This window comes from Grammomys surdaster, unplaced genomic scaffold (assembly GCF_004785775.1).
Source record: "Grammomys surdaster isolate TR1022 unplaced genomic scaffold, NIH_TR_1.0 168, whole genome shotgun sequence".
Taxonomy (NCBI): Eukaryota; Metazoa; Chordata; class Mammalia; order Rodentia; family Muridae; genus Grammomys; species Grammomys surdaster.
The window spans coordinates 3,492,072-3,502,136 of record NW_021604616.1 but is presented as its reverse complement, the minus strand read 5'-3'; positions in this window follow the sequence as shown (position 1 = coordinate 3,502,136).

Sequence of the window (10,065 nt, the reverse complement as noted above, 5' to 3'; positions counted from 1 at the left end):
TCTCTCTCTCTCTCTCTCTCTCTCTCTCTCTCTCTCTCTCTCTCTCTGTGTGTGTGTGTGTGTGTGTGTGTCAGTTTTCATATTCACCCATTTTAAATGTACATTAGGCACTTTAGATAACAAACTATATGAATCTCTACTCAAAAGCAGCGTAAGAAAACAAGTTGCATTTCTTTTGCTTTTTGAGTAGTTTTAGTATTATCTCTCTGTTACTCAAGTTTCACAGTAATAGACAAATACATGAAAGTTGACCAAATTGTCCTTCTCTGTTCAAAAGAACATCTGAAAATATGAGAAGCTTGACAACACACATGCAAAAGGAGGTCAAACCCAAGCATCTTATTTATTCTCATCAATATTGCTGCTATTTGTTCCCTTCATAGTTTAGTGCCTCATACTGCATAGCTCCTGGGGTTGGCCAGACTCAGGTGGTAGAGGGATGAAAAAAGGACAGACACAACACATGTTCAGAGAAACTGGCATCGGGTGGACTGGGCTTTCTGATGGAGAAGCGGCTATACTCCAGAAGAGCAACATGTTTATTACATGCAGATGACAAAGAAGACAGAGGTGCTATAGATGAACAGGGAGGTAGGGCTATTGCATACAGCTGAACAGGGAGGTGGGTTGCGTGTGTCTAAGCAGGGAGGTGTGGTTAATACACACAGCCGAATGGGAATTGTTGTATGTTATTACATACAATTGAACAGAGAGACATGGTTATTACACATAGATAATCAAGGAGACAGGGTTATTATATAGAATGGAGCAAGGATTCAGGTTTAGTAAACCTTGGTAGGAGATTAGTCTGTGAGGCCATAAACCACCAGGATGAGAAAGTTGCAGTGGACATTTTTTACACACAGTCAACGTTTGCACTTGGACCCAAGGAAGGATTTGGTAACACTCTGAGCCTTCCTGAGGGAGATTTTGTTTACTATGGAACTGAGGCACTGGTCCTTGACATGGCTGTGTCCCTGTACACAACACACATTGATGCGATACTTCTCTTGCTCCCTTTAATACAGTAGCTTTTACAATTTTTTATTTTTCATCATTTATAAAAACAGCTATCTATCAAAAATTGTCAGTGATAGCCGTTCTCCTTATACAAAGAGGAAGAATTATCTGGTGGTTAGCTTTGCACCTGTGTCATTGACATACTTGAGAAAGACTTGGAAGCAGCTGTTTCTATGTGGTGCATAGCACTTGAAGGCCAAGTCTGTCTCAACCACACCCAATGCAAAGAAAGTTCCAGGCAACGCTGAAGACAGTACCCTGTGAGCACATGCTGATGGACAGGATGGTACACACTCTGAAGACAGAGTCTTTATCCTGAGAGGACTTATGCATTGACCCTCAATAGAGTTGGCTTCCTATTTACAAGGGGAGCATATAGCCTTAGTCATTCTGGATCCATTCAGTGCCTCGGACTTTCTAAAACTCAACAGATTTTGTTTTTTAGTCATTTGTCTGTGTCTTATTGAGTTTGTTCCATGGCTTGATTATCCTCAGGAATGAAACTAAGTTATCTGATGGGTTAGAGTGCCTTTCAAGAAGAAATCAATGGATATTGGATTTGTTCTTGTTAATGAAGTTTCAGAGGCTGTGCAGATTTTCTAATATGGGACGAGGACCACCGTGAAGGAAGCATCAACTGAAAAGATCAGAAGAGGATTAAACCTTGGACTCGAATTTCTTTTCGTTTTAAAGAGACACATCTATGACAGTACCTTTTCCTGCTGACCTACATGGAACACGATGTTCAGTGGCATTTTCTTTTCCATTCTTAGAAAACACGCTCCATTGCTACAACTAGAAAGTCAAATAATGTTTTATAACTCCCTTCTTGTTTTTGAAGATAACATTCCTGAGCTTTAGAAATCAGTGTAATATGAAGCAAGATTCTGTAAGCCGAGAATGCTGGTAGGCAGATCAACTTTCAAACTGAGTATATGCCAGGATGTTGTTTCAGATCTACACGCAAGATGGCTTTCTGAACCATAAGGTGTACAAGAAGGACATAGTTAAATAATTTTTATAGATAAAGACAGAAATTGGAGCAGTCCATGGAGATGTAATCTAGTATTTGAGAAGTAGAGACAGGAGATTATAAATTCCAGGGTAGCCTGGTCCTCTCAATGAGTTTAAGCCAGGGGAGTCTGTAAAGTGAGACTTGTCTCAAAAAATAAATAATAAGCAAGGCAAAGGTGGTGCATGTCTTTAATCCCAACATTCAGGAGGCAGAGGCAGGCAGACTTCTATCAGTTGTAAGTCAGAACAATCTATAGAGCAAATTCCAGGCCAGCCAAGGCTATACAGAGAAATTCAGTCTCAAAAAACCAAAACCCAAACCAAACAACCAAATAGCCAAACCAATCCAAACAAACAAGCAAAACAAAAATGTTTGCTCAAATGATGTTTTGTATCAACTCATTGATTTCTTGATATCCTTCCCAAACTCCATTATTTCATGACACGGTGGTGAAGAATCCGGATCTCTGTAGTAATGAAAGTACAGTAAGGAAGTAACAGAAGCATTTGGCAATTAAAGGTGACTTGTCTAGAACAAATTTATCCCAAACAAAACCATAGTGGAACTCTGAAGCTTTATCTCTGTGATTATTCACTGCTTATTATTTTGTTGGTGGTACAGCCTCTCTGCTTTCCCAGCAGCTCGATCTGTCTTAGATTATGAACTGTCTTGACTGGAACTGTTTTCTAAATTGCTCTGTGCAATTAAATGCTTTGTGATCCTGATAGAAAGCATCATTGTAAGTTCGAGGCTGGAGATCAACATGCAAAGCTGCACCCCACGAAAAGCAGCTACTGTCTCTGAGTGACAGCTGAACATGTCCTGGAACAGGAAGAAGTCGAACTCCAAGCTAGCTGTACACAAGTGGGCTTGTGGTTATATCTCCCAGCTAAGTCTACCACAGGTGTCAGTTAATAGATTTGTTAATTGAGGAATTTTGGGGGTAGACTTCACATGGCTTGATCTTTTAAATCTGAGGTCTCTATCAGACTCTTTAGTGGGACTTAGGAAGTGGTGGGCCAACAAAGTTTATACTTTGAAGGAATGACAGTGTCTTAAGCAACATCCTTAACCGACTTCCATAGACATTTGCTTCATGTCTAGGACACAGCAGGTGATAATGTTCCATAACCAACACAATACTGTTTTTCCAAAATAAAACATCTTTATTGGTGTTCAACAAAGAATTACAAGCACAGGCATGCACACATGTGTGTGCATGTTTCCATTCCCCAAATGAAGCTAATGGTCTTGATTCGTTTTTCAGAAATAATGGATTTTGGATCTTTCCTCTTAAAACTGTTTATAAAAAAAATCTGAAAAAATATGACTATCATTAAAAATTCTTTTTGTCCTACTGTATTCTCACTTTTGTATTTGCTAATTAATACAATTTTTAAGTGAAACTTAAAAAATAAACTAGAAATAAGTGTATTAACACATACAAACTTCTGATACTATAAATAATTTTTTAAACCTCTCATGGATGAGCATCTGGAATGACAAATAAGCTTTTAATTCACCTATAAACTGACAAGTTTACAAATTTTTCAAGTAAATCTCCCAAATTTAAGTTATTCTTTCATAATGTACAAAACCTTTAAGTCTGCAATGGAAAGTTAAAAAAAAGAATCTTGAAGTTTGAAAATAAAAAGTTATATTTTAGGGAGTGCATGGGAAAATATTTCATCAAAGCCCATTTCTATAAACATAAACAGCTAGAAAAACAAGAATGTTAAAGACAAGGAGAATATCCTTACCCTTCGGTGGAACTCAGCGCCTATGAGCACATCTTATTACAGATGTCTTTCTAGTCTGGTGCTTTGGAAGCTCAAGGTTTGACCCTAGGAAAGTCATTCTCTCAAGGGCTGCTTTCTCTCATGTCAAAGAAAGAAGTTTGTCTTCAAAAAGCCTTTAAAGCCCTTGTTTGTAAATAGTATAAAAATCACTATCCAGATACATGATATGATTTTTTAAAAATTATATAAATGCTTATATTAATGCTTATAAGTGTCTTGAATGTGCACTGTACTCTGGGCTGCTATGTTGAAGAATCTCAGAGGCATTTCTGTCCTACTTCCATGATAACCAATGACTACCGAAGGAGGTCTAATTTCTCTCAAAGACTGTAAATTCTCTTCAAATACTGATTGCGGAAAAGCACATGAATATTGGTAGTGGGCACATACACAAAATATCTGATTTACAAGAATAGATCTGTAGATAATATGCATCATTATCTACATAAAATGTGTTAAATTTAATGACCCCTGGAGATCATCTAATTATAGTGAACTCATTAGAGTATGCATGTTTATCTGGAGTAAAATATATTTCAAGGATTGGTGCTCCCGAGTTAGACTGAAAAGGGCAAAGCTCTTAATTCATCCAGTGCACATCACCTAACGATCTAGTGGTGATTTTTGTTGGAGTTGTTCAATGCAGGGTAGGGAGAGCAATGTTGTAAGGTAGAGACTTTCCCACAACAGTTCATTTGACAAATGTTAGACTAGTAAGCCATTAACCAAACACAAATATGTTGCACATACAGATTCTTCCTGATTTGTTGTCACACGCTGTCTGCTTCACTGACAACGGAGGGGAAACCACTGTACACGTCAGAGATGGGAGTTTTCTCATCTCCTAGGTGTGAAATAATTGGCAGCATGGATCTGAAATGCAGGCACAGGAAGTCATCCTGGGTTTGATGCCCCTTTTGTTTTGTGTTTCCATTATGGTACATTTCCATTATCAGCTATTACCTCAATGCTAGAAAGAATTAAATTAAATAAATAAATAGATAAGATACAAGTTAGGAATGCAAAGAGGAAATGAGAAAAAATTAGCTCATTACTTCTCTGCTGTGTGTTGTTGGGCTTCTGTGATTGACACACTTGACTTTGTAGTCATTCGAGGCTGTCTCTGTAAGCATCAGTACTGGAACATGAAAAGCACAGCCTCCCAGCATCAGGCTGTGCACCAATTATTTGTGTGTATTTAGTTTGCCTGGCTTCTATCTATTGATCTCCAGGTAAAGGCTGAGACAGAAGTAGATTTAATGTATGGACAACTCTTCTATATCTTTATATCTATTGCAATTAATAGCTAGGAAAGCAAGAAGGAAAAGATAAATTGCCATTCTTTTTATTTTTTCCCACTTGCTTCTGAGAAAGTGGGATAGAGAAGGATTACTTTCTATCTAACTGAAACAGACAGACTATAGTGATTTCAAAATCCTTAGGCGTTTCCCCAAAGTTTCTTTCAGTGAAAATTGATAAGAATAAAAATTATATATATATAAAAATGTCAGGGCCATTGCTCTTGACAGAGTTATCTGAATGCTTCCCTAGGTCCAGCGACCTGTCAACTATTTCTCTCCAGATTGTAGGATTAGTATGTAAGGCCAGATGCTTATCCTGTATATCACTGGGAAGTTATTTTTAGAATCAGACTGAGCATATGATTTGACACTCCTAGGGGAGACTTTCGAAGATTTTACTTCCAAAAATCTGGTGGGATATTATATAGTAAAGTAGAATTCCTTTACAAAATACAGCTGGAAAAAAATGAAAATACAGTTTCAATACATTTTAAAATGAGTCTCCAAGGCTTTCTCCACTAAATAAAAAGATTGCAAATTAAAAGCACTCAAAAATTGTAGTTGACATTCAGAAACTCATTAGCTACATTCTTCTTCACAAATCACCATAGCAATTAGTCTAAACTTTAATTGGTTAAAATTGTTCGTCATTAAGATTCTGGGTTTTTAAAAAGACATTTCCCCTCTACTTAAATTTCTCCTTTAGAAATTAAAATTCTTATCGTTGACTAGTTTCTGCCATGATTGAGCACATTGACTGCATTTCATGTGTCCAGAGATGGTAATCTTCCCTTTGACTTTCCCCTTTCTGACTTCTTCTGCATGGCAAAATGTCTGAGAATCCCACACTAATTAATACATTGCTCACTAATTTATATTTTGTAAGACAGTTAGTAAAGCATGTTTACAGAGTATACTCTTTATATTCAGAAATTTCAAGTAGAAACTTTTGTCCATGTGGTACTTTGAATATGCTTGGCCCATGGAGTGGCACTATTTGGACGTGTGGCCTTGTTGGAGTAGGTGTGCCACTGTTGGTGTAGACTTTAAGAACCTCCTCCTAGCTTCCTGGAAGCCAGTCTTATCCTAATGGCTTTCATATGAAGATGTAGAACTATCAGCTCTTCCTACACCATGCTTGCCTGGACAATGTCGTGTTCCCACCTTCATGATAATGGACTGAACCACTGAACCTGCAAGACAGACCCAATTCAATGTAGTCCTAATAAGAGTTGCCTTGATCTTCGTGCCTGTTTACAGCAGTAAAACCCTATTTAACTAAGACAGTCAATTTTACTCGATCTCTGTGATATAGTCTTAACATTTTTATGTCAAATTAATGTTCACAGTTTAAGATATTACTTCCTATTAAAATAGTATAGATGCCTTCTTAAAATTACACACTGTGGCTTAATATATACTCTCATGTTCCTTTCTTCCTTCTCTCAAGTACTTGATAGCCATGTTTAAAGTAATCTTGTATCTTCCAGTGCAGATGCTATGGTAGAAATATGGAGTATGAAGGGGAAAGATATGTAGTCTAAAAGTGCTTATGAACATCAGGTTAACAAACAGATGAATTTGATTCTTAAAATAAAGAAGACAATGTGATAGACAGGCCAAGGTAGAAACCTGTATAACTAGAGTGATGTTACCATTTGAAAGGGAATAGTGAAACAGAAGGCAAATAAAAGTGTCCTGAGGTTGAGCTGAGTATTGAATGGTGTGTTTTATCTGGTGGTTAGTGGGCAAAGGTGCTATCCATAGAGGACTTGAGGCATAGGACGGGCAAATACACAACAATTCATAACAAGCAGTCAACCTGGCTAAGATGAGAAGGCTCAAGACTGAGACAGGGACCAATTGATATGACATCAAGCCAAGAATAATTATGAATTCTGGCAAAGAATCATCAATGTTGAGCAGCAAAAAAAGAGTGCAAGATATAATTTCTTCTTTTGGAAGAAACATACTAGACTGTTGAAGAAATAGAAATAAAATATTTTCAAACCAAGATTTGGCTTCTCATTAACAAAATTTGTACCAAAACAGAATAAAAACAGAAACATGGACAGAAAAGTGCAATTACTTCTAAGTTGACAAAATGTGTAAAATTCTGAATTCCATGTAGAATTGTAAGTAGAATTTCAAAACATGAGCCTATAAACACAGGTCACAAACTTCATGCTTTTCACCCACGTGTAGGTAGAATGGAAGAACTTTAAATTATAGCCAGTGAATAGCCTTAAAAACCCTATAATGAAAGCAAATGCGTGTGTATATATATACACAGACACACACATGTAAAAGATATAATTGAACAGATACAGAAGGAACAAACGTTGGACTGGAGAGAGCACTTTGTGTTGAAAAAGCACATGATACACTTTTGTTCAGGAGCTCAGCTTTGTTCCCAGCACATATGGTGGCTTATAACCAGTTCCAAGGGAGACAGTGCCATCCTCCAGCATCCTGAGGCATTTCACACACTTGGTGTGCATATATATATATATTATTTATATACACAAAAGAGATAAAATAAATCTTAAAAAAAATAACACACGTGACAAGAATATTAAAAGAATTGGAGTGGATTAAAAGAAGTTTTGTTTTTCAAAGAGCTTTTATTTAATGTACTATAAAAATAGTTCTGGCCGGGCAGTGGTGGCACACGCCTTTAATCCCAGCACTTGGGAGGCAGAGGCAGGTGGACTTCTGAGTTCGAGGCCAGCCTGATCTACAGAGTGAGTTCCAGGACAGCCAGAGATACACAGAGAAACCCTGTCTCAAAAACCAAAAAAAAAAAAAAAAAATAGTTCTGAAGAAAATATGGCAATTCAAGATACCCATATTGTGATTCCTTCAGTAGGCACTGAAAAAAAAAAAAACAGTGTAATGATGTATATTTTAAAGGACAGCTGAGGAACTCAAGCCTAAATGTAGTAAAGTGGAAATGCAAGCAATGAAAGAAGAACAAGAATATGGATGACCCCAGTGGAAAGCAAATAGCAAGTTATGCAGTTTTTAGGTGCACATAGTATGTCAGAGATGTAATGAGCTAAACTCGTATAAACAAATTATGGAGTTGCCAAGAATATACCCAGACCAAAATATTAATAAATTAGAAATAAATGAAATGTATAGAATAGTCTGAAATACTTGGAAATAAGGTGATTGATCCTAAATAGTATTTCAAAGATTACACAAATATTTTAATTTTAGTTATAAAATGTTTAAATTTATAGTTTATATTGAATGATGCCTGACAAGTAGTCTTTCTTTTTTATTGGATATTTTATTTATTTACAATACAGATGTCATCCCCTTTCCCCATTTCTCCTCCCTATACCCTCTCTTCCTTTATGCTTTTATACCATTTTGATTACATGTATGTATTAAGGTCAGTTCTAAGTTGAGGGTCTAGCAATACAATAGATGCAAATAGTCAAGGAACAAGCAATACAATAAACACAAATAGTCAAAGCAAAAGCAAGGCATTAAGCCCAATTACTTGAACACTCCTGCCATCACTGTTTCTAAAAGCTTACCAAAGTATCTGAACTTACTTCCCTATCCTAGCTCAAGGTCATTTTCACCTCTGAAGCCCACTTCCTTGTTCTAGCCTAAAATTTAGATTCCTGTCTGAAATTACCTCTTTGTTCTAGCCTAATATTTAGATTCCTGCCTGAGATTACTTCTCTGTTATAGCCTACGATTTAGATTTCTACCTGAAATTACTTCTTTGTTCTAGTCTAATCTGACAAGTATACTTAAACAACTAGAGAAAAGAAAAAAGTACAAAACCATTATCGCAGATTCTAAACAAACAAACAAAAAACCTAAAGGAACAACAACAAGAAAAAACTCAATGCAAGTCAGAAAGTTATGAAAAAAAAAAGCTACACAATGACTGTCAGTTCTAGATGAAATCTTTTTTTTTTCAAAGTAGATTTTCTAGTTTCATTCTATTTCTTTGCTAAAACATTCTGACATAAAAAACAACTCAGAGGAAGAAAGGGGTTATTTTAGTTTGCAGGTGAATCTGTCTTTAAAGGAAGCCAGGGTAGAAACTTGAAGCCTAAACCATGGAGGACCACTGCTTGGTAGCTTTCTCTGGCTCATTATTGGCTAGATTTCCTTATACAGCCAAGGGAATGGTGCTGCCTACAGAGGGCTGGACCCTCTTATGTCAATTTACAATCAAAAGAGTGCCCCAGAGACATTCCTTCTGGCCAATCTGATCTAGGCAATTCTTCAATTAAGGGTTTTCTTACAGATGACTCTAGGCTGTGTCAAATTGACTGCTAACTAGAACAGTAAAGACTTTTTAGATAAAGTGGAAAAAAATCGTCACTAGCAAATTTTCTTAAAAAGTGTTTTATTTTTGTTTGTATGACAGTATATATGTGAAGGTACCTATAGAGCCCAGAAGTCATCAGATTTCCTGGAGCTGAAGGCAGTTGTGGTCTGTATAACATGAGTGCTAGTAGCCAAACTCTGGTCCTCTGCTAAAGTAGTATGTGCTTCTAACTCCTGAACCATAATTCCAGCCCCTACCAGGAGATCTAACCAAAAGAATATCAAACATTCTTCCTAAAGATGAAAAATAATGATATTAGATAGATATCTGGAAGTAAATAGAAAAAACTTTCTGTGGTAAAATACACATTACATTAAAATTTACCAGTTCACCATTTTAAGTGTACACTTGAAGGGATCAGGTGTACTTCCGTTGTCTATCTCCACCACTAGCATCCATTTCTAGAAGTTTTTCATCTTTCCCCAAATGCCTCTTTTCTTCATTTCATCTTTGTTCATTTTCTATTTGATTAAAAACATTATACTACCTAAGGAATAATTAGTGACCATGTGGTTTCTATCTGATATATATATATATATATATATATATATATATATATATATATATATT